Source organism: Brienomyrus brachyistius, chromosome 2 (genome assembly GCF_023856365.1).
Source record: "Brienomyrus brachyistius isolate T26 chromosome 2, BBRACH_0.4, whole genome shotgun sequence".
Lineage (NCBI taxonomy): Eukaryota > Metazoa > Chordata > Actinopteri > Osteoglossiformes > Mormyridae > Brienomyrus > Brienomyrus brachyistius.
The window spans coordinates 36,077,364-36,100,367 of NC_064534.1; the positions used below are offsets into that span (position 1 = coordinate 36,077,364).

Consider the following 23,004-nt stretch of genomic DNA (forward strand, 5'->3'; position numbering starts at 1 on the left):
TGGTAGAAGCGGTCTGCTGAATTTTTAGAGAGAAGAGGCCGTCGATGTTTGAATGTAGAAAATTGTTCTGGCTGCAGCCTGCAGTATGGACTTGTTGGTGTGTGTAGCTCACAGTGTTCTGACAGCGCGACATTTTGGGGAAGCATGTGATTCAGCAGCTACCAGTGGGCTTCGTGCGGCGGAGATTTTGTGGCTGTTAGCGGAGTTGATAACAGAGGGTCGTTAAGAGAAGCCTGCATGCAGTAGGCAAAGGAGTAATGTTTGCCGGCGGGGGACGTGTGGCGATTAACCTGTGCGGTAGTGAAAAGGAGTTAAAAAGAAGGAAGTGTGCGGATGCGGAAAGAATGGAATAATTGTGATAGGCTGCCGGCTGAGTAGTTTGGTGAATGTTTGGTGTGGGTCCGGCGCTGCCGATTGGATGGTGGGGCTGCAGTGTGAGTCAGATAAAAAAAAAAAAAAGAACATTAGTAGTATCCAATGGGACTAACTGGCATGTATAGACGCGTGTAATGCAAAAGGGCTGTTTTTGGTAGCATCTCTCGCTTACGGCCATACCACCCTGAACACGCCCGATCTCGTCTGATCTCGGAAGCTAAGCAGGGTAGGGTCTGGTTAGTACTTGGATGGGAGACCTCCTGGGAATACCAGGTGCTGTAAGCCTTTCTCACTTTTACTTTATACAGGGGGCACTCCACTTCACGATTAATTTAAATCTATCACTCCCCTTCCATTTTACTATTTTATATATATATATATTTTTTTTTCTCTCATTCATAAAGGCAGCTTTTAGAAACCGTTTTACTCTAAATACTTCCTGGTAATTCTAGGTGCTGTAAGCTGTTCGTGCCTTTATTCCACCAGGGCGCGATCTTCTCACAAACTTGAAGACTGTCACTCCCCATTCACGTTTTCAACTTATTGTTAATGATAAAGAGACAGCTTTTTACACACAGTTTTAAACAAAGTACTGATATTATTCCTCTTCAACTGACCGCTTTGTTTTCTATGCAAAAACCACTTCGCCACAGAAGACTCGATATTATTGGCATAGCAAGTTCTGCTCTTCTCCTTTCAAAACTTGCTAAAAGCTGTATTTAAAAGAACAGATTGGCCGGGGTAATTCACACCCTTCAATGCCAGCTTAATGTTTAGGTTAGTGGGAATCACAGAGGAATTAGGGATGGAAACTTCTTTGCTGGTGGTAGAAGCAGTCTGGTGAATTTTTAGAGAGAAGAGGCCGTCGATGTTTGAATGTAGAAAATTGTTCTGGCTGCAGCCTGCAGTATGGACTTGTTGGTGTGTGTAGCTCCCAGTGTTCTGACAGCGCGACGTTTTGGGGAAGCATGTGATTCAGCAGCTACCAGTGGGCTTCGTGCGGCGGAGATTTTGTGGCTGTTAGCGGAGTTGATAACAGAGGGTCGTTAAGAGAAGCCTACATGCAGTAGGCAAAGGAGTAATGTTTGCTGGCGGGGGACGTGCGGCGATTAACCTGTGCGGTAGTGAAAAGGAGTTAAAAAGAAGGAAGTGTGCGGATGCGGAAAGAATGGAATAATTGTGGTAGGCTGCCGGCTGAGTAGTTTGGTGAATGTTTGGTGTGGGTCCGGCGCTGCCGATTGGATGGTGGGGCTGCAGTGTGAGTCAGATAAAAAAAAAAAAACAGGAGTAGGATCCAATGGGACTAACTGGCATGTATAGACGCGTGTAATGCAAAAGGGCTGTTTTTGGTAGCATCTCTCGCTTACGGCCATACCACCCTGAACACGCCCGATCTCGTCTGATCTCGGAAACTAAGCAGGGTAGGGTCTGGTTAGTACTTGGATGGGAGACCACCTGGAAATACCAGGTGCTGTAAGCTTTTCTCACTTTTACTTTATACAGGGGGCGCTCCACTTCACGATTAATTTAAATCTATCACTCCCCTTCCATTTTACTATTTTATATATATATATATTTTTTTCTCTCATTCATAAAGGCAGCTTTTAGAAACCGTTTTACTCTAAATACTTCCTTGTAATTCTAGGTGCTGTAAGCTGTTCGTGCCTTTATTCCACCAGGGCGCGATCTTCTCACAAACTTGAAGACTGTCACTCCCCATTCACGTTTTACAACTTATTGTTAATGATAAAGAAACAGCTTTTTACACACAGTTTTAAACAAAGTACTGATATTATTCCTCTTCAACTGACCGCTTTGTTTTCTATGCAAAAACCACTTCGCCACAGAAGACTCGATATTATTGGCATAGCAAGTTCTGCTCTTCTCCTTTCAAAACTTGCTAAAAGCTGTATTTAAAAGAACAGATTGGCCGGGGTAATTCACACCCTTCAGTAGCAGCTTAATGTTTAGGTTAGTGGGAATCACAGAGGAATTAGGGATGGAAACTTCTTTGCTGGTGGTAGAAGCGGTCTGGTGAATTTTTAGAGAGAAGAGGCCGTCGATGTTTGAATGTAGAAAATTGTTCTGGCTGCAGCCTGCAGTATGGACTTGTTGGTGTGTGTAGCTCCCAGTGTTCTGACAGCGCGACGTTTTGGGGAAGCATGTGATTCAGCAGCTACCAGTGGGCTTCGTGTGGCGGAGATTTTGTGGCTGTTAGCGGAGTTGATAACAGAGGGTCGTTAAGAGAAGCCTGCATGCAGTAGGCAAAGGAGTAATGTTTGCCGGCGGGGGACGTGCGGCGATTAACCTGTGCGGTAGTGAAAAGGAGTTAAAAAGAAGGAAGTGTACGGATGCGGAAAGAATGGAATAATTGTGGTAGGCTGCCGGCTGAGTAGTTTGGTGAATGTTTGGTGTGGGTCCGGCGCTGCCGATTGGATGGTGGGGCTGCAGTGTGAGTCAGATAAAAAAAAAAAAACCAGGAGTAGGATCCAATGGGACTAACTGGCATGTATAGACGCGTGTAATGCAAAAGGGCTGTTTTTGGTAGCATGTCTCGCTTACGGCCATACCACCCTGAACACGCCCGATCTCGTCTGATCTCGGAAGCTAAGCAGGGTAGGGTCTGGTTAGTACTTGGATGGGAGACCACCTGGGAATACCAGGTGCTGTAAGCTTTTCTCACTTTTACTTTATACAGGGGGCGCTCCACTTCACGATTAATTTAAATCTATCACTCCCCTTCCATTTTACTATTTTATATATATATATATATATATATATATATATATATATATTTTTTTTTTCTCTCATTCCTAAAGGCAGCTTTTAGAAACCGTTTTACTCTAAATACTTCCTGGTAATTCTAGGTGCTGTAAGCTGTTCGTGCCTTTATTCCACCAGGGCGCGATCATCTCACAAACTTGAAGACTGTCACTCCCCATTCACGTTTTACAACTTATTGTTAATGATAAAGAAACAGCTTTTTTCACACAGTTTTAAACAAAGTACTGATATAATTCCTCTTCAACTCACCGCTTTGTTTTCTATGCAAAAACCACTTCGCCACAGAATATTCGATATTATTGGCATATTATCTGCTCTTCTCCTCCTTTCAAAACTTGCTAAAAGCTGTATTTAAAAGAGCAGGTTGGCCGGGGTAATTCACACCCTTCAATGCCAGCTTAATGTTTAGGTTAGTGGGAGTCACAGAGGAATTAGGGATGGAAACTTCTTTGCTGGTGGTAGAAGCGGTCTGGTGAATTTTTAGAGAGAAGAGGCCGTCGATGTTTGAATGTAGAAAATTGTTCTGGCTGCAGCCCGCAGTATGGACTTGTTGGTGTGTGTAGCTCCCAGTGTTCTGACAGCGCGACGTTTTGGGGAAGCATGTGATTCAGCAGCTACCAGTGGGCTTCGTGCGGCAGAGATTTTGTGGCTGTTAGCGGAGTTGATAACAGAGGGTTGTTAAGAGAAGCCTGCATGAGGTAGACAAAGGAGTAATGTTTGCCGGCGGGGGACGTGCGGCAATTAACCTGTGCGGTAGTGAAAAGGAGTTAAAGAGAAGGAACTGTGCGGATGCGGAAAGAATGGAATAATTGTGGTAGGCTGCCGGATGAGTAGTTTGGTGAATGTTTGGTGTGGGTCCGGTTCTGCCGATTGGATGGTGGTGCTGCAGTGTGAGTCAGATAAAAAAAAAAAAAAAACAGGCGTAGGATCCAATGGGAATAACTGGCATGTATAGACGCGTGTAATGCAAAAGGGCTATTTTTGGTAGTGTCTCTCGCTTACGGCCATACCACCCTGAACGCGCCCGATCTCGTCTGATCTCGGAAGCTAAGCAGGCTAGGGTCTGGTTAGTACTTGGATGGGAAACCACCTGGGAATACCAGGTGCTGTAAGCTTTTCTCACTTTTACTTTTTACAGGGGGCACTCCACCTCACGATTAATTTAAATCTATCACTCCCCTTCCATTTTACTATTTTATATATTTCTTTTTTCTCTCATTCATGAAGGCAGCTTTTACACACGTTTTACTCTAAATACTGCCTGGTAATTCTAGGTGCTGTAAGCTGTTCGTGCCTTTATTCCACCAGGGCACGATCTTCTCACAAACTTGAAGACTGTCACTCCCCATTCACGTTTTACAACTTATTGTTAATAATAAAGAGACAGCTTTTTACACACAGTTTTAAACAAAGTACTGATATTATTCCTCTTCAACTGACCGCTTTGTTTTCTATGCAAAAACCACTTCGCCACAGAAGACTCGATATTATTGGCATAGCAAGTTCTGCTCTTCTCCTTTCAAAACTTGCTAAAAGCTGTATTTAAAAGAACAGATTGGCCGGGGTAATTCACACCCTTCAATGCCAGATTAATGTTTAGGTTAGTGGGAATCACAGAGGAATTAGGGATGGAAACTTCTTTGCTGGTGGTAGAAGCGGTCTGGTGAATTTTTAGAGAGAAGAGGCCGTCGATGTTTGAATGTAGAAAATTGTTCTGGCTGCAGCCTGCAGTATGGACTTGTTCGTGTGTGTAGCTCCCAGTGTTCTGACAGCGCGACGTTTTGGGGAAGCATGTTATTTAGCAACTACCAGTGGGCTTCATGCGGCGGAGATTTTGTGGCTGTTAGCGGAGTTGATAACAGAGGGTCGTTAAGAGAAGCCTGCATGCAGTAGGCAAAGGAGTAATGTTTGCCGGCGGGGGACGTGCGGCGATTAACCTGTGCGGTAGTGAAAAGGAGTTAAAAAGAAGGAAGTGTGCGGATGCGGAAAGAATGGAATAATTGTGGTAGGCTGCCGGCTGAGTAGTTTGGTGAATGTTTGGTGTGGGTCCGGCGCTGCCGATTGGATGGTGGGGCTGCAGTGTGAGTCAGATAAAAAAAAAAAAAAAGAACATTAGTAGGATCCAATGGGACCAACTGGCATGTATAGAGGCGTGTAATGCAAAAGGGCTGTTTTTGGTAGCATCTCTCGCTTACGGCCATACCACCCTGAACACGCCCGATCTCGTCTGATCTCGGAAGCTAAGCAGGGTAGGGTCTGGTTAGTACTTGGATGGGAGACCACCTGGGAATACCAGGTGCTGTAAGCTTTTCTCACTTTTACTTTATACAGGGGGCGCTCCACTTCACGATTAATTTAAATCTATCACTCCCCTTCCATTTTACTATTTTATATATATATATATTTTTTCTCTCATTCATAAAGGCAGCTTTTAGAAACCGTTTTACTCTAAATACTTCCTTGTAATTCTAGGTGCTGTAAGCTGTTCGTGCCTTTATTCCACCAGGGCGCGATCTTCTCACAAACTTGAAGACTATCACTCCCCATTCACGTTTTACAACTTATTGTTAATGATAAAGAGACAGCTTTTTACACACAGTTTTAAACAAAGTACTGATATTATTCCTCTTCAACTGACCGCTTTGTTTTCTATGCAAAAACCACTTCGCCACAGAAGACTCGATATTATTGGCATAGCAAGTTCTGCTCTTCTCCTTTCAAAACTTGCTAAAAGCTGTATTTAAAAGAACAGATTGGCCGGGGTAATTCACACCCTTCAATGCCAGCTTAATGTTTAGGTTAGTGGGAATCACAGAGGAATTAGGGATGGAAACTTCTTTGCTGGTGGAAGAAGCGGTCTGGTGAATTTTTAGAGAGAAGAGGCCGTCGATGTTTGAATGTAGAAAATTGTTCTGGCTGCAGCCTGCAGTATAGACTTGTTGGTGTGTGTAGCTCCCAGTGTTCTGACAGCGCGACGTTTTGGGGAAGCATGTGATTCAGCAGCTACCAGTGGGCTTCGTGCGGCGGAGATTTTGTGGCTGTTAGCGGAGTTGATAACAGAGGGTCGTTAAGAGAAGCCTGCATGCAGTAGGCAAAGGAGTAATGTTTGCCGGCGGGGGACGTGCGGCGATAAACCTTTGCGGTAGTGAAAAGGAGTTAAAAAGAAGGAAGTGTGCGGATGCGGAAAGAATGGAATAATTGTGGTAGGCTGCCGGCTGAGTAGTTTGGTGAATGTTTGGTGTGGGTCCGGCGCTGCCGATTGGATGGTGGGGCTGCAGTGTGAGTCAGATAAAAAAAAAAAAAAGAACATTAGTAGGATCCAATGGGACCAACTGGCATGTATAGAGGCGTGTAATGCAAAAGGGCTGTTTTTGGTAGCATCTCTCGCTTACGGCCATACCACCCTGAACACGCCCGATCTCGTCTGATCTCGGAAGCTAAGCAGGGTAGGGTCTGGTTAGTACTTGGATGGGAGACCACCTGGGAATACCAGGTGCTGTAAGCTTTTCTCACTTTTACTTTATACAGGGGGCGCTCCACTTCACGATTAATTTAAATCTATCACTCCCCTTCCATTTTACTATTTTATATATATATATATTTTTTCTCTCATTCATAAAGGCAGCTTTTAGAAACCGTTTTACTCTAAATACTTCCTTGTAATTCTAGGTGCTGTAAGCTGTTCGTGCCTTTATTCCACCAGGGCGCGATCTTCTCACAAACTTGAAGACTATCACTCCCCATTCACGTTTTACAACTTATTGTTAATGATAAAGAGACAGCTTTTTACACACAGTTTTAAACAAAGTACTGATATTATTCCTCTTCAACTGACCGCTTTGTTTTCTATGCAAAAACCACTTCGCCACAGAAGACTCGATATTATTGGCATAGCAAGTTCTGCTCTTCTCCTTTCAAAACTTGCTAAAAGCTGTATTTAAAAGAACAGATTGGCCGGGGTAATTCACACCCTTCAATGCCAGCTTAATGTTTAGGTTAGTGGGAATCACAGAGGAATTAGGGATGGAAACTTCTTTGCTGGTGGAAGAAGCGGTCTGGTGAATTTTTAGAGAGAAGAGGCCGTCGATGTTTGAATGTAGAAAATTGTTCTGGCTGCAGCCTGCAGTATAGACTTGTTGGTGTGTGTAGCTCCCAGTGTTCTGACAGCGCGACGTTTTGGGGAAGCATGTGATTCAGCAGCTACCAGTGGGCTTCGTGCGGCGGAGATTTTGTGGCTGTTAGCGGAGTTGATAACAGAGGGTCGTTAAGAGAAGCCTGCATGCAGTAGGCAAAGGAGTAATGTTTGCCGGCGGGGGACGTGCGGCGATTAACCTGTGCGGTAGTGAAAAGGAGTTAAAAAGAAGGAAGTGTGCGGATGCGGAAAGAATGGAATAATTGTGGTAGGCTGCCGGCTGAGTAGTTTGGTGAATGTTTGGTGTGGGTCCGGCGCTGCCGATTGGATGGTGGGGCTGCAGTGTGAGTCAGATAAAAAAAAAAAAAAGAACATTAGTAGGATCCAATGGGACCAACTGGCATGTATAGAGGCGTGTAATGCAAAAGGGCTGTTTTTGGTAGCATCTCTCGCTTACGGCCATACCACCCTGAACACGCCCGATCTCGTCTGATCTCGGAAACTAAGCAGGGTAGGGTCTGGTTAGTACTTGGATGGGAGACCACCTGGGAATACCAGGTGCTGTAAGCTTTTCTCACTTTTACTTTATACAGGGGGCGCTCCACTTCACGATTAATTTAAATCTATCACTCCCCTTCCATTTTACTATTTTATATATATATATATTTTTTCTCTCATTCATAAAGGCAGCTTTTAGAAACCGTTTTACTCTAAATACTTCCTTGTAATTCTAGGTGCTGTAAGCTGTTCGTGCCTTTATTCCACCAGGGCGCGATCTTCTCACAAACTTGAAGACTATCACTCCCCATTCACGTTTTACAACTTATTGTTAATGATAAAGAGACAGCTTTTTACACACAGTTTTAAACAAAGTACTGATATTATTCCTCTTCAACTGACCGCTTTGTTTTCTATGCAAAAACCACTTCGCCACAGAAGACTCGATATTATTGGCATAGCAAGTTCTGCTCTTCTCCTTTCAAAACTTGCTAAAAGCTGTATTTAAAAGAACAGATTGGCCGGGGTAATTCACACCCTTCAATGCCAGCTTAATGTTTAGGTTAGTGGGAATCACAGAGGAATTAGGGATGGAAACTTCTTTGCTGGTGGAAGAAGCGGTCTGGTGAATTTTTAGAGAGAAGAGGCCGTCGATGTTTGAATGTAGAAAATTGTTCTGGCTGCAGCCTGCAGTATAGACTTGTTGGTGTGTGTAGCTCCCAGTGTTCTGACAGCGCGACGTTTTGGGGAAGCATGTGATTCAGCAGCTACCAGTGGGCTTCGTGCGGCGGAGATTTTGTGGCTGTTAGCGGAGTTGATAACAGAGGGTCGTTAAGAGAAGCCTGCATGCAGTAGGCAAAGGAGTAATGTTTGCCGGCGGGGGACGTGCGGCGATTAACCTGTGCGGTAGTGAAAAGGAGTTAAAAAGAAGGAAGTGTGCGGATGCGGAAAGAATGGAATAATTGTGGTAGGCTGCCGGCTGAGTAGTTTGGTGAATGTTTGGTGTGGGTCCGGCGCTGCCGATTGGATGGTGGGGCTGCAGTGTGAGTCAGATAAAAAAAAAAAAAAGAACATTAGTAGGATCCAATGGGACTAACTGGCATGTATAGACGCGTGTAATGCAAAAGGGCTGTTTTTGGTAGCGTCTCTCGCTTATGGCTATACCACCCTGAACACGCCTGATCTCATCTGATCTCGTAAGCTACGCAGGGTAGGGTCTGGTTAGTACTTGGATGGGAGACCTCCTGGGAATACCAGGTGCTGTAAGCTTTTCTCACTTTTACTTTATACAGGGGGCGCTCCACTTCACGATTAATTTAAATCTATCACTCCCCTTCCATTTTACTATTTTATATATATATATATATATTTTTCTCTCATTCATAAAGGCAGCTGTTACACACCGTTTTACTTTAAATACTTCCTGGTAATTCTAGGTGCTGTAAGCTGTTCGTGCCTTTATTCCACCAGGGCGCGATCTTCTCACAAACTTGAAGACTGTCACTCCCCATTCACGTTTTACAACTTATTGTTAATGATAAAGAGACAGCTTTTTACACACAGTTTTAAACAAAGTACTGATATTATTCCTCTTCAACTGACCGCTTTGTTTTCTATGCAAAAACCACTTCGCCACAGAAGACTCGATATTATTGGCATAGCAAGTTCTGCTCTTCTCCTTTCAAAACTTGCTAAAAGCTGTATTTAAAAGAACAGATTGGCCGGGGTAATTCACACCCTTCAGTAGCAGCTTAATGTTTAGGTTAGTGGGAATCACAGAGGAATTAGGGATGGAAACTTCTTTGCTGGTGGTAGAAGCGGTCTGGTGAATTTTTAGAGAGAAGAGGCCGTCGATGTTTGAATGTAGAAAATTGTTCTGGCTGCAGCCTGCAGTATGGACTTGTTGGTGTGTGTAGCTCCCAGTGTTCTGACAGCGCGACGTTTTGGGGAAGCATGTGATTCAGCAGCTACCAGTGGGCTTCGTGTGGCGGAGATTTTGTGGCTGTTAGCGGAGTTGATAACAGAGGGTCGTTAAGAGAAGCCTGCATGCAGTAGGCAAAGGAGTAATGTTTGCCGGCGGGGGACGTGCGGCGATAAACCTTTGCGGTAGTGAAAAGGAGTTAAAAAGAAGGAAGTGTGCGGATGCGGAAAGAATGGAATAATTGTGGTAGGCTGCCGGCTGAGTAGTTTGGTGAATGTTTGGTGTGGGTCCGGCGCTGCCGATTGGATGGTGGGGCTGCAGTGTGAGTCAGATAAAAAAAAAAAAAAGAACATTAGTAGGATCCAATGGGACCAACTGGCATGTATAGAGGCGTGTAATGCAAAAGGGCTGTTTTTGGTAGCATCTCTCGCTTACGGCCATACCACCCTGAACACGCCCGATCTCGTCTGATCTCGGAAGCTAAGCAGGGTAGGGTCTGGTTAGTACTTGGATGGGAGACCACCTGGGAATACCAGGTGCTGTAAGCTTTTCTCACTTTTACTTTATACAGGGGGCGCTCCACTTCACGATTAATTTAAATCTATCACTCCCCTTCCATTTTACTATTTTATATATATATATATTTTTTCTCTCATTCATAAAGGCAGCTTTTAGAAACCGTTTTACTCTAAATACTTCCTTGTAATTCTAGGTGCTGTAAGCTGTTCGTGCCTTTATTCCACCAGGGCGCGATCTTCTCACAAACTTGAAGACTATCACTCCCCATTCACGTTTTACAACTTATTGTTAATGATAAAGAGACAGCTTTTTACACACAGTTTTAAACAAAGTACTGATATTATTCCTCTTCAACTGACCGCTTTGTTTTCTATGCAAAAACCACTTCGCCACAGAAGACTCGATATTATTGGCATAGCAAGTTCTGCTCTTCTCCTTTCAAAACTTGCTAAAAGCTGTATTTAAAAGAACAGATTGGCCGGGGTAATTCACACCCTTCAATGCCAGCTTAATGTTTAGGTTAGTGGGAATCACAGAGGAATTAGGGATGGAAACTTCTTTGCTGGTGGAAGAAGCGGTCTGGTGAATTTTTAGAGAGAAGAGGCCGTCGATGTTTGAATGTAGAAAATTGTTCTGGCTGCAGCCTGCAGTATAGACTTGTTGGTGTGTGTAGCTCCCAGTGTTCTGACAGCGCGACGTTTTGGGGAAGCATGTGATTCAGCAGCTACCAGTGGGCTTCGTGCGGCGGAGATTTTGTGGCTGTTAGCGGAGTTGATAACAGAGGGTCGTTAAGAGAAGCCTGCATGCAGTAGGCAAAGGAGTAATGTTTGCCGGCGGGGGACGTGCGGCGATTAACCTGTGCGGTAGTGAAAAGGAGTTAAAAAGAAGGAAGTGTGCGGATGCGGAAAGAATGGAATAATTGTGGTAGGCTGCCGGCTGAGTAGTTTGGTGAATGTTTGGTGTGGGTCCGGCGCTGCCGATTGGATGGTGGGGCTGCAGTGTGAGTCAGATAAAAAAAAAAAAAAGAACATTAGTAGGATCCAATGGGACCAACTGGCATGTATAGAGGCGTGTAATGCAAAAGGGCTGTTTTTGGTAGCATCTCTCGCTTACGGCCATACCACCCTGAACACGCCCGATCTCGTCTGATCTCGGAAACTAAGCAGGGTAGGGTCTGGTTAGTACTTGGATGGGAGACCACCTGGGAATACCAGGTGCTGTAAGCTTTTCTCACTTTTACTTTATACAGGGGGCGCTCCACTTCACGATTAATTTAAATCTATCACTCCCCTTCCATTTTACTATTTTATATATATATATATTTTTTCTCTCATTCATAAAGGCAGCTTTTAGAAACCGTTTTACTCTAAATACTTCCTTGTAATTCTAGGTGCTGTAAGCTGTTCGTGCCTTTATTCCACCAGGGCGCGATCTTCTCACAAACTTGAAGACTATCACTCCCCATTCACGTTTTACAACTTATTGTTAATGATAAAGAGACAGCTTTTTACACACAGTTTTAAACAAAGTACTGATATTATTCCTCTTCAACTGACCGCTTTGTTTTCTATGCAAAAACCACTTCGCCACAGAAGACTCGATATTATTGGCATAGCAAGTTCTGCTCTTCTCCTTTCAAAACTTGCTAAAAGCTGTATTTAAAAGAACAGATTGGCCGGGGTAATTCACACCCTTCAATGCCAGCTTAATGTTTAGGTTAGTGGGAATCACAGAGGAATTAGGGATGGAAACTTCTTTGCTGGTGGAAGAAGCGGTCTGGTGAATTTTTAGAGAGAAGAGGCCGTCGATGTTTGAATGTAGAAAATTGTTCTGGCTGCAGCCTGCAGTATAGACTTGTTGGTGTGTGTAGCTCCCAGTGTTCTGACAGCGCGACGTTTTGGGGAAGCATGTGATTCAGCAGCTACCAGTGGGCTTCGTGCGGCGGAGATTTTGTGGCTGTTAGCGGAGTTGATAACAGAGGGTCGTTAAGAGAAGCCTGCATGCAGTAGGCAAAGGAGTAATGTTTGCCGGCGGGGGACGTGCGGCGATTAACCTGTGCGGTAGTGAAAAGGAGTTAAAAAGAAGGAAGTGTGCGGATGCGGAAAGAATGGAATAATTGTGGTAGGCTGCCGGCTGAGTAGTTTGGTGAATGTTTGGTGTGGGTCCGGCGCTGCCGATTGGATGGTGGGGCTGCAGTGTGAGTCAGATAAAAAAAAAAAAAAGAACATTAGTAGGATCCAATGGGACTAACTGGCATGTATAGACGCGTGTAATGCAAAAGGGCTGTTTTTGGTAGCGTCTCTCGCTTATGGCTATACCACCCTGAACACGCCTGATCTCATCTGATCTCGTAAGCTACGCAGGGTAGGGTCTGGTTAGTACTTGGATGGGAGACCTCCTGGGAATACCAGGTGCTGTAAGCTTTTCTCACTTTTACTTTATACAGGGGGCGCTCCACTTCACGATTAATTTAAATCTATCACTCCCCTTACATTTTACTATTTTATATATATATATATATATTTTTCTCTCATTCATAAAGGCAGCTGTTACACACCGTTTTACTTTAAATACTTCCTGGTAATTCTAGGTGCTGTAAGCTGTTCGTGCCTTTATTCCACCAGGGCGCGATCTTCTCACAAACTTGAAGACTGTCACTCCCCATTCACGTTTTACAACTTATTGTTAATGATAAAGAGACAGCTTTTTACACACAGTTTTAAACAAAGTACTGATATTATTCCTCTTCAACTGACCGCTTTGTTTTCTATGCAAAAACCACTTCGCCACAGAAGACTCGATATTATTGGCATAGCAAGTTCTGCTCTTCTCCTTTCAAAACTTGCTAAAAGCTGTATTTAAAAGAACAGATTGGCCGGGGTAATTCACACCCTTCAATGCCAGCTTAATGTTTAGGTTAGTGGGAATCACAGAGGAATTAGGGATGGAAACTTCTTTGCTGGTGGTAGAAGCGGTCTGGTGAATTTTTAGAGAGAAGAGGCCGTCGATGTTTGAATGTAGAAAATTGTTCTGGCTGCAGCCTGCAGTATGGACTTGTTGGTGTGTGTAGCTCCCAGTGTTCTGACAGCGCGACGTTTTGGGGAAGCATGTGATTCAGCAGCTACCAGTGGGCTTCGTGCGGCGGAGATTTTGTGGCTGTTAGCGGAGTTGATAACAGAGGGTCGTTAAGAGAAGCCTGCATGCAGTAGGCAAAGGAGTAATGTTTGCCGGCGGGGGACGTGCGGCGATTAACCTGTGCGGTAGTGAAAAGGAGTTAAAAAGAAGGAAGTGTGCAGATGCGGAAAGAATGGAATAATTGTGGTAGGCTGCCGGCTGAGTAGTTTGGTGAATGTTTGGTGTGGGTCCGGTGCTGCCGATTGGATGGTGGGGCTGCAGTGTGAGTCAGATAAAAAAAAAAAAAGAACATTAGTAGTATCCAATGGGACCAACTGGCATGTATAGAGGCGTGTAATGCAAAAGGGCTGTTTTTGGTAGCATCTCTCGCTTACAGCCATACCACCCTGAACACGCCTGATCTCGTCTGATCTCGGAAGCCAAGCAGGGTAGGGTCTGGTTAGTACTTGGATGGGAGACCACCTGGGAATACCAGGTGCTGTAAGCTTTTCTCACTTTTACTTTATACAGGGGGCGCTCCACTTCACGATTATTTTAAATCTATCACTCCCCTTCCATTTTACTATTTTATATATATATATTTTTTTTCTCTCATTCATAAAGGCAGCTTTTAGAAACCATTTTACTCTAAATACTTCCTGGTAATTCTAGGTGCTGTAAGCTGTTCGTGCCTTTATTCCACCAGGGCGCGATCTTCTCACAAACTTGAAGACTGTCACTCCCCATTCACGTTTTACAACTTATTGTTAATGATAAAGAGACAGCTTTTTAAACGCAGTTTTAAACAAAGTACTGATATTATTCCTCTTCAACTCACCGCTTTGTTTTCTATGCAAAAACCACTTCGCCACAGAAGACTCGATATTATTGGCATAGCAAGTTCTGCTCTTCTCCTTTCAAAACTTGCTAAAAGCTGTATTTAAAAGAACAGATTGGCCGGGGTAATTCACACCCTTCAATGCCAGCTTAATGTTTAGGTTAGTGGGAATCACAGAGGAATTAGGGATGGAAACTTCTTTGCTGGTGGTAGAAGCGGTCTGGTGAATTTTTAGAGAGAAGAGGCCGTCGATGTTTGAATGTAGAAAATTGTTCTGGCTGCAGCCTGCAGTATGGACTTGTTGGTGTGTGTAGCTCCCAGTGTTCTGACAGCGCGACGTTTTGGGGAAGCATGTGATTCAGCAGCTACCAGTGGGCTTCGTGCGGCGGAGATTTTGTGGCTGTTAGCGGAGTTGATAACAGAGGGTCGTTAAGAGAAGCCTGCATGCAGTAGGCAAAGGAGTAATGTTTGCCGGCGGGGGACGTGCGGCGATTAACCTGTGCGGTAGTGAAAAGGAGTTAAAAAGAAGGAAGTGTGCGGATGCGGAAAGAATGGAATAATTGTGGTAGGCTGCCGGCTGAGTAGTTTGGTGAATGTTTGGTGTGGGTCCGGCGCTGCCGATTGGATGGTGGGGCTGCAGTGTGAGTCAGATAAAAAAAAAAAAGAACATTAGTAGTATCCAATGGGACCAACTGGCATGTATAGAGGCGTGTAATGCAAAAGGGCTGTTTTTGGTAGCATCTCTCGCTTACGGCCATACCACCCTGAACACGCCTGATCTCGTCTGATCTCGGAAGCTAAGCAGGGTAGGGTCTGGTTAGTACTTGGATGGGAGACCACCTGGGAATACCAGGTGCTGTAAGCTTTTCTCACTTTTACTTTATACAGGGGGCGCTCCACTTCACGATTAATTTAAATCTATCACTCCCCTTCCATTTTACTATTTTATATATATATATTTTTTTTTCTCTCATTCATAAAGGCAGCTTTTAGAAACCGTTTTACTCTAAATACTTCCTGGTCATTCTAGGTGCTGTAAGCTGTTCGTGCCTTTATTCCACCAGGGCGCGATCTTCTCACAAACTTGAAGACTGTCACTCCCCATTCACGTTTTACAACTTATTGTTAATGATAAAGAGACAGCTTTTTACACACAGTTTTAAACAAAGTACTGATATTATTCCTCTTCAACTGACCGCTTTGTTTTCTATGCAAAAACCACTTCGCCACAGAAGACTCGATATTATTGGCATAGCAAGTTCTGCTCTTCTCCTTTCAAAACTTGCTAAAAGCTGTATTTAAAAGAACAGATTGGCCGGGGTAATTCACACCCTTCAATGCCAGCTTAATGTTTAGGTTAGTGGGAATCACAGAGGAATTAGGGATGGAAACTTCTTTGCTGGTGGTAGAAGCGGTCTGGTGAATTTTTAGAGAGAAGAGGCCGTCGATGTTTGAATGTAGAAAATTGTTCTGGCTGCAGCCTGCAGTATGGACTTGTTGGTGTGTGTAGCTCCCAGTGTTCTGACAGCGTGACGTTTTGGGGAAGCATGTGATTCAGCAGCTACCAGTGGGCTTCGTGCGGCGGAGATTTTGTGGCTGTTAGCGGAGTTGATAACAGAGGGTCGTTAAGAGAAGCCTGCATGCAGTAGGCAAAGGAGTAATGTTTGCCGGCGGGGGACGTGCGGCGATTAACCTGTGCGGTAGTGAAAAGGAGTTAAAAAGAAGGAAGTGTGCGGATGCGGAAAGAATGGAATAATTGTGGTAGGCTGCCGGCTGAGTAGTTTGGTGAATGTTTGGTGTGGGTCCGGCGCTGCCGATTGGATGGTGGGGCTGCAGTGTGAGTCAGATAAAAAAAAAAAAAAGAACATTAGTAGTATCCAATGGGACCAACTGGCATGTATAGAGAAGTGTAATGCAAAAGGGCTGTTTTTGGTAGCATCTCTCGCTTACGGCCATACCACCCTGAACACGCCTGATCTCGTCTGATCTCGGAAGCTAAGCAGGGTAGGGTCTGGTTAGTACTTGGATGGGAGACCACCTGGGAATACCAGGTGCTGTAAGCTTTTCTCACTTTTTCTTTATACAGGGGGCGCTCCACTTCACGATTAATTTAAATCTATCACTCCCCTTCCATTTTACTATTTTATATATATATATATATTTTTCTCTCATTCATAAAGGCAGCTTTTAGAAACCGTTTTACTCTAAATACTTCCTGGTCATTCTAGGTGCTGTAAGCTGTTCGTGCCTTTATTCCACCAGGGCGCGATCTTCTCACAAACTTGAAGACTGTCACTCCCCATTCACGTTTTAGAACTTATTGTTAATGATAAAGAGACAGCTTTTTACACACAGTTTTAAACAAAGTACTGATATTATTCCTCTTCAACTGACCGCTTTGTTTTCTATGCAAAAACCACTTCGCCACAGAAGACTCGATATTATTGGCATAGCAAGTTCTGCTCTTCTCCTTTCAAAACTTGCTAAAAGCTGTATTTAAAAGAACAGATTGGCCGGGGTAATTCACACCCTTCAATGCCAGCTTAATGTTTAGGTTAGTGGGAATCACAGAGGAATTAGGGATGGAAACTTCTTTGCTGGTGGTAGAAGAGGTCTGCTGAATTTTTAGAGAGAAGAGGCCGTCGATGTTTGAATGTAGAAAATTGTTCTGGCTGCAGCCTGCAGTATGGACTTGTTGGTGTGTGTAGCTCACAGTGTTCTGACAGCGCGACATTTTGGGGAAGCATGTGATTCAGCAGCTACCAGTGGGCTTCGTGCGGCGGAGATTTTGTGGCTGTTAGCGGAGTTGATAACAGAGGGTCGTTAAGAGAAGCCTGCATGCAGTAGGCAAAGGAGTAATGTTTGCCGGCGGGGGACGTGCGGCGATTAACCTGTGCGGTAGTGAAAAGGAGTTAAAAAGAAGGAAGTGTGCGGATGCGGAAAGAATGGAATAATTGTGATAGGCTGCCGGCTGAGTAGTTTGGTGAATGTTTGGTGTGGGTCCGGCGCTGCCGATTGGATGGTGGGGCTGCAGTGTGAGTCAGATAAAAAAAAAAAAAAGAACATTAGTAGTATCCAATGGGACTAACTGGCATGTATAGACGCGTGTAATGCAAAAGGGCTGTTTTTGGTAGCATCTCTCGCTTACGGCCATACCACCCTGAACACGCCTGATCTCGTCTGATCTCGGAAGCTAAGCAGGGTAGGGTCTGGTTAGTACTTGGATGGGAGACCACCTGGGAATACCAGGTGCTGTAAGCTTTTCTCACTTTTTCTTTATACAGGGGGCGCTCCACTTCACGATTAATTTAAATCTATCACTCCCCTTCCATTTTACTATTTTATATATATATATTTTTTTTTTCTCTCATTCATAAAGGCAGCTTTTAGAAACCGTTTAACTCTAAATACTTCCTGGTCATTCTAGGTGCTGTAAGCTGTTCGTGCCTTTATTCCACCAGGGCGCGATCTTCTCACAAACTTGAAGACTGTCACTCCCCATTCACGTTTTACAACTTATTGTTAATGATAAAGAGACAGCTTTTTACACACAGTTTTAAACAAAGTACTGATATTATTCCTCTTCAACTGACCGCTTTGTTTTCTATGCAAAAACCACTTCGCCACAGAAGACTCGATATTATTGGCATAGCAAGTTCTGCTCTTCTCCTTTCAAAACTTGTTAAAAGCTGTATTTAAAAGAACAGATTGGCCGGGGTAATTCACACCCTTCAATGCCAGCTTAATGTTTAGGTTAGTGGGAATCACAGAGGAATTAGGGATGGAAACTTCTTTGCTGGTGGTAGAAGCGGTCTGGTGAATTTTTAGAGAGAAGAGGCCGTCGATGTTTGAATGTAGAAAATTGTTCTGGCTGCAGCCTGCAGTATGGACTTGTTGGTGTGTGTAGCTCCCAGTGTTCTGACAACGCGACGTTTTGGGGAAGCATGTGATTCAGCAGCTACCAGTGGGCTTCGTGCGGCGGAGATTTTGTTGCTGTTAGCGGAGTTGATAACAGAGGGTCGTTAAGAGAAGCCTACATGCAGTAGGCAAAGGAGTAATGTTTGCCGGCGGGGGACGTGCGGCGATTAACCTGTGCGGTAGTGAAAAGGAGTTAAAAAGAAGGAAGTGTGCGGATGCGGAAAGAATGGAATAATTGTGGTAGGCTGCCGGCTGAGTAGTTTGGTGAATGTTTGGTGTGGGTCCGGCGCTGCCGATTGGATGATGGGGCTGCAGTGTGAGTCAGATAAAAAAAAAAAAAAACAGGAGTAGGATCCAATGGGACTAACTGGCATGTATAGACGCATGTAATGCAAAAGGGCTGTTTTTGGTAGCATCTCTCGCTTACGGCCATACCACCCTGAACACGCCCGATCTCGTCTGATCTCGGAAGCTAAGCAGGGTAGGGTCTGGTTAGTACTTGGATGGGAGACCTCCTGGGAATACCAGGTGCTGTAAGCATTTCTCACTTTTACTTTATACAGGGGGCGCTCCACTTCACGATTAATTTAAATCTATCACTCCCCTTCCATTTTACTATTTTATATATATATATATATATTTTTCTCTCATTCATAAAGGCAGCTGTTACACACCGTTTTACTTTAAATACTTCCTGGTAATTCTAGGTGCTGTAAGCTGTTCGTGCCTTTATTCCACCAGGGCGCGATCTTCTCACAAACTTGAAGACTGTCACTCCCCATTCACGTTTTACAACTTATTGTTAATGATAAAGAGACAGCTTTTTACACACAGTTTTAAACAAAGTACTGATATTATTCCTCTTCAACTGACCGCTTTGTTTTCTATGCAAAAACCACTTCGCCACAGAAGACTCGATATTATTGGCATAGCAAGTTCTGCTCTTCTCCTTTCAAAACTTGCTAAAAGCTGTATTTAAAAGAACAGATTGGCCGGGGTAATTCACACCCTTCAATGCCAGCTTAATGTTTAGGTTAGTGGGAATCACAGAGGAATTAGGGATGGAAACTTCTTTGCTGGTGGTAGAAGCGGTCTGGTGAATTTTTAGAGAGAAGAGGCCGTCGATGTTTGAATGTAGAAAATTGTTCTGGCTGCAGCCTGCAGTATGGACTTGTTGGTGTGTGTAGCTCCCAGTGTTCTGACAGCGCGACGTTTTGGGGAAGCATGTGATTCAGCAGCTACCAGTGGGCTTCGTGCGGCGGAGATTTTGTGGCTGTTAGCGGAGTTGATAACAGAGGGTCGTTAAGAGAAGCCTGCATGCAGTAGGCAAAGGAGTAATGTTTGCCGGCGGGGGACGTGCGGCGATTAACCTGTGCGGTAGTGAAAAGGAGTTAAAAAGAAGGAAGTGTGCAGATGCGGAAAGAATGGAATAATTGTGGTAGGCTGCCGGCTGAGTAGTTTGGTGAATGTTTGGTGTGGGTCCGGTGCTGCCGATTGGATGGTGGGGCTGCAGTGTGAGTCAGATAAAAAAAAAAAAAAGAACATTAGTAGTATCCAATGGGACCAACTGGCATGTATAGAGGCGTGTAATGCAAAAGGGCTGTTTTTGGTAGCATCTCTCGCTTACAGCCATACCACCCTGAACACGCCTGATCTCATCTGATCTCGGAAGCCAAGCAGGGTAGGGTCTGGTTAGCACTTGGATGGGAGACCACCTGGGAATACCAGGTGCTGTAAGCTTTTCTCACTTTTACTTTATACAGGGGGCGCTCCACTTCACGATTATTTTAAATCTATCACTCCCCTTCCATTTTACTATTTTATATATATATATTTTTTTTCTCTCATTCATAAAGGCAGCTTTTAGAAACCATTTTACTCTAAATACTTCCTGGTAATTCTAGGTGCTGTAAGCTGTTCGTGCCTTTATTCCACCAGGGCGCGATCTTCTCACAAACTTGAAGACTGTCACTCCCCATTCACGTTTTACAACTTATTGTTAATGATAAAGAGACAGCTTTTTAAACGCAGTTTTAAACAAAGTACTGATATTATTCCTCTTCAACTCACCGCTTTGTTTTCTATGCAAAAACCACTTCGCCACAGAAGACTCGATATTATTGGCATAGCAAGTTCTGCTCTTCTCCTTTCAAAACTTGCTAAAAGCTGTATTTAAAAGAACAGATTGGCCGGGGTAATTCACACCCTTCAATGCCAGCTTAATGTTTAGGTTAGTGGGAATCACAGAGGAATTAGGGATGGAAACTTCTTTGCTGGTGGTAGAAGCGGTCTGGTGAATTTTTAGAGAGAAGAGGCCGTCGATGTTTGAATGTAGAAAATTGTTCTGGCTGCAGCCTGCAGTATGGACTTGTTGGTGTGTGTAGCTCCCAGTGTTCTGACAGCGCGACGTTTTGGGGAAGCATGTGATTCAGCAGCTACCAGTGGGCTTCGTGCGGCGGAGATTTTGTGGCTGTTAGCGGAGTTGATAACAGAGGGTCGTTAAGAGAAGCCTGCATGCAGTAGGCAAAGGAGTAATGTTTGCCGGCGGGGGACGTGCGGCGATTAACCTGTGCGGTAGTGAAAAGGAGTTAAAAAGAAGGAAGTGTGCGGATGCGGAAAGAATGGAATAATTGTGGTAGGCTGCCGGCTGAGTAGTTTGGTGAATGTTTGGTGTGGGTCCGGCGCTGCCGATTGGATGGTGGGGCTGCAGTGTGAGTCAGATAAAAAAAAAAAAGAACATTAGTAGTATCCAATGGGACCAACTGGCATGTATAGAGGCGTGTAATGCAAAAGGGCTGTTTTTGGTAGCATCTCTCGCTTACGGCCATACCACCCTGAACACGCCTGATCTCGTCTGATCTCGGAAACTAAGCAGGGTAGGGTCTGGTTAGTACTTGGATGGGAGACCACCTGGGAATACCAGGTGCTGTAAGCTTTTCTCACTTTTACTTTATACAGGGGGCGCTCCACTTCACGATTAATTTAAATCTATCACTCCCCTTCCATTTTACTATTTTATATATATATATATTTTTTTCTCTCATTCATAAAGGCAGCTTTTAGAAACCGTTTTACTCTAAATACTTCCTGGTCATTCTAGGTGCTGTAAGCTCTTCGTGCCTTTATTCCACCAGGGCGCGATCTTCTCACAAACTTGAAGACTGTCACTCCCCATTCACGTTTTACAACTTATTGTTAATGATAAAGAGACAGCTTTTTACACACAGTTTTAAACAAAGTACTGATATTATTCCTCTTCAACTGACCGCTTTGTTTTCTATGCAAAAACCACTTCGCCACAGAAGACTCGATATTATTGGCATAGCAAGTTCTGCTCTTCTCCTTTCAAAACTTGCTAAAAGCTGTATTTAAAAGAACAGATTGGCCGGGGTAATTCACACCCTTCAATGCCAGCTTAATGTTTAGGTTAGTGGGAATCACAGAGGAATTAGGGATGGAAACTTCTTTGCTGGTGGTAGAAGCGGTCTGGTGAATTTTTAGAGAGAAGAGGCCGTCGATGTTTGAATGTAGAAAATTGTTCTGGCTGCAGCCTGCAGTATGGACTTGTTGGTGTGTGTAGCTCCCAGTGTTCTGACAGCGCGACGTTTTGGGGAAGCATGTGATTCAGCAGCTACCAGTGGGCTTCGTGCGGCGGAGATTTTGTTGCTGTTAGCGGAGTTGATAACAGAGGGTCGTTAAGAGAAGCCTGCATGCAGTAGGCAAAGGAGTAATGTTTGCTGGCGGGGGACGTGCGGCGATTAACCTGTGCGGTAGTGAAAAGGAGTTAAAAAGAAGGAAGTGTGCGGATGCGGAAAGAATGGAATAATTGTGGTAGGCTGCCGGCTGAGTAGTTTGGTGAATGTTTGGTGTGGGTCCGGCGCTGCCAATTGGATGGTGGGGCTGCAGTGTGAGTCAGATAAAAAAAAAAAAACAGGAGTAGGATCCAATGGGACTAACTGGCATGTATAGACGCGTGTAATGCAAAAGGGCTGTTTTTGGTAGCATCTCTCGCTTACGGCCATACCACCCTGAACACGCCCGATCTCGTCTGATCTCGGAAACTAAGCAGGGTAGGGTCTGGTTAGTACTTGGATGGGAGACCACCTGGAAATACCAGGTGCTGTAAGCTTTTCTCACTTTTACTTTATACAGGGGGCGCTCCACTTCACGATTAATTTAAATCTATCACTCCCCTTCCATTTTACTATTTTATATATATATATTTTTTTTTCTCTCATTCATAAAGGCAGCTTTTAGAAACCGTTTTACTCTAAATACTTCCTTGTAATTCTAGGTGCTGTAAGCTGTTCGTGCCTTTATTCCACCAGGGCGCGATCTTCTCACAAACTTGAAGACTGTCACTCCCCATTCACGTTTTACAACTTATTGTTAATGATAAAGAAACAGCTTTTTACACACAGTTTTAAACAAAGTACTGATATTATTCCTCTTCAACTGACCGCTTTGTTTTCTATGCAAAAACCACTTCGCCACAGAAGACTCGATATTATTGGCATAGCAAGTTCTGCTCTTCTCCTTTCAAAACTTGCTAAAAGCTGTATTTAAAAGAACAGATTGGCCGGGGTAATTCACACCCTTCAGTAGCAGCTTAATGTTTAGGTTAGTGGGAATCACAGAGGAATTAGGGATGGAAACTTCTTTGCTGGTGGTAGAAGCGGTCTGGTGAATTTTTAGAGAGAAGAGGCCGTCGATGTTTGAATGTAGAAAATTGTTCTGGCTGCAGCCTGCAGTATGGACTTGTTGGTGTGTGTAGCTCCCAGTGTTCTGACAGCGCGACGTTTTGGGGAAGCATGTGATTCAGCAGCTACCAGTGGGCTTCGTGTGGCGGAGATTTTGTGGCTGTTAGCGGAGTTGATAACAGAGGGTCGTTAAGAGAAGCCTGCA

The 23,004-nt window shown here is 44.2% G+C and overlaps 19 non-coding genes across 19 annotated transcripts; all 19 read left to right on the forward strand.

Moving 5' to 3' along the window:
* The first annotated feature begins 541 nt into the window (after positions 1-541).
* Positions 542-660, forward strand: LOC125733881 (5S ribosomal RNA). The gene has a single exon (XR_007393214.1). It is a non-coding gene; the product is annotated as a 5S ribosomal RNA (ribosomal RNA).
* A 1,076-nt stretch (positions 661-1,736) lies between these two features.
* On the forward strand, positions 1,737-1,855 carry LOC125735658 (5S ribosomal RNA). The gene has a single exon (XR_007394951.1). It is a non-coding gene; the product is annotated as a 5S ribosomal RNA (ribosomal RNA).
* A 1,076-nt stretch (positions 1,856-2,931) lies between these two features.
* LOC125735517 (5S ribosomal RNA) lies at positions 2,932-3,050 on the forward strand. Its single transcript, XR_007394812.1, has one exon. It is a non-coding gene; the product is annotated as a 5S ribosomal RNA (ribosomal RNA).
* A 1,105-nt stretch (positions 3,051-4,155) lies between these two features.
* On the forward strand, positions 4,156-4,274 carry LOC125734437 (5S ribosomal RNA). The gene has a single exon (XR_007393748.1). It is a non-coding gene; the product is annotated as a 5S ribosomal RNA (ribosomal RNA).
* Positions 4,275-5,348: 1,074 nt separating this feature from the next.
* On the forward strand, positions 5,349-5,467 carry LOC125735528 (5S ribosomal RNA). Its single transcript, XR_007394823.1, has one exon. It is a non-coding gene; the product is annotated as a 5S ribosomal RNA (ribosomal RNA).
* Positions 5,468-6,545: 1,078 nt separating this feature from the next.
* On the forward strand, positions 6,546-6,664 carry LOC125735539 (5S ribosomal RNA). The gene has a single exon (XR_007394834.1). It is a non-coding gene; the product is annotated as a 5S ribosomal RNA (ribosomal RNA).
* A 1,078-nt stretch (positions 6,665-7,742) lies between these two features.
* On the forward strand, positions 7,743-7,861 carry LOC125733906 (5S ribosomal RNA). Its single transcript, XR_007393238.1, has one exon. It is a non-coding gene; the product is annotated as a 5S ribosomal RNA (ribosomal RNA).
* A 1,078-nt stretch (positions 7,862-8,939) lies between these two features.
* On the forward strand, positions 8,940-9,058 carry LOC125730729 (5S ribosomal RNA). Its single transcript, XR_007391021.1, has one exon. It is a non-coding gene; the product is annotated as a 5S ribosomal RNA (ribosomal RNA).
* A 1,081-nt stretch (positions 9,059-10,139) lies between these two features.
* LOC125735552 (5S ribosomal RNA) lies at positions 10,140-10,258 on the forward strand. The gene has a single exon (XR_007394846.1). It is a non-coding gene; the product is annotated as a 5S ribosomal RNA (ribosomal RNA).
* A 1,078-nt stretch (positions 10,259-11,336) lies between these two features.
* LOC125733907 (5S ribosomal RNA) lies at positions 11,337-11,455 on the forward strand. The gene has a single exon (XR_007393239.1). It is a non-coding gene; the product is annotated as a 5S ribosomal RNA (ribosomal RNA).
* A 1,078-nt stretch (positions 11,456-12,533) lies between these two features.
* LOC125730730 (5S ribosomal RNA) lies at positions 12,534-12,652 on the forward strand. Its single transcript, XR_007391022.1, has one exon. It is a non-coding gene; the product is annotated as a 5S ribosomal RNA (ribosomal RNA).
* A 1,080-nt stretch (positions 12,653-13,732) lies between these two features.
* On the forward strand, positions 13,733-13,851 carry LOC125734172 (5S ribosomal RNA). The gene has a single exon (XR_007393496.1). It is a non-coding gene; the product is annotated as a 5S ribosomal RNA (ribosomal RNA).
* Positions 13,852-14,927: 1,076 nt separating this feature from the next.
* On the forward strand, positions 14,928-15,046 carry LOC125733130 (5S ribosomal RNA). Its single transcript, XR_007392486.1, has one exon. It is a non-coding gene; the product is annotated as a 5S ribosomal RNA (ribosomal RNA).
* Positions 15,047-16,125: 1,079 nt separating this feature from the next.
* LOC125733131 (5S ribosomal RNA) lies at positions 16,126-16,244 on the forward strand. The gene has a single exon (XR_007392487.1). It is a non-coding gene; the product is annotated as a 5S ribosomal RNA (ribosomal RNA).
* Positions 16,245-17,323: 1,079 nt separating this feature from the next.
* On the forward strand, positions 17,324-17,442 carry LOC125733132 (5S ribosomal RNA). The gene has a single exon (XR_007392488.1). It is a non-coding gene; the product is annotated as a 5S ribosomal RNA (ribosomal RNA).
* A 1,078-nt stretch (positions 17,443-18,520) lies between these two features.
* LOC125731281 (5S ribosomal RNA) lies at positions 18,521-18,639 on the forward strand. Its single transcript, XR_007391567.1, has one exon. It is a non-coding gene; the product is annotated as a 5S ribosomal RNA (ribosomal RNA).
* A 1,081-nt stretch (positions 18,640-19,720) lies between these two features.
* LOC125736301 (5S ribosomal RNA) lies at positions 19,721-19,839 on the forward strand. Its single transcript, XR_007395582.1, has one exon. It is a non-coding gene; the product is annotated as a 5S ribosomal RNA (ribosomal RNA).
* Positions 19,840-20,915: 1,076 nt separating this feature from the next.
* LOC125735071 (5S ribosomal RNA) lies at positions 20,916-21,034 on the forward strand. Its single transcript, XR_007394370.1, has one exon. It is a non-coding gene; the product is annotated as a 5S ribosomal RNA (ribosomal RNA).
* A 1,075-nt stretch (positions 21,035-22,109) lies between these two features.
* LOC125735660 (5S ribosomal RNA) lies at positions 22,110-22,228 on the forward strand. Its single transcript, XR_007394953.1, has one exon. It is a non-coding gene; the product is annotated as a 5S ribosomal RNA (ribosomal RNA).
* The last annotated feature ends 776 nt before the right edge of the window (positions 22,229-23,004 follow it).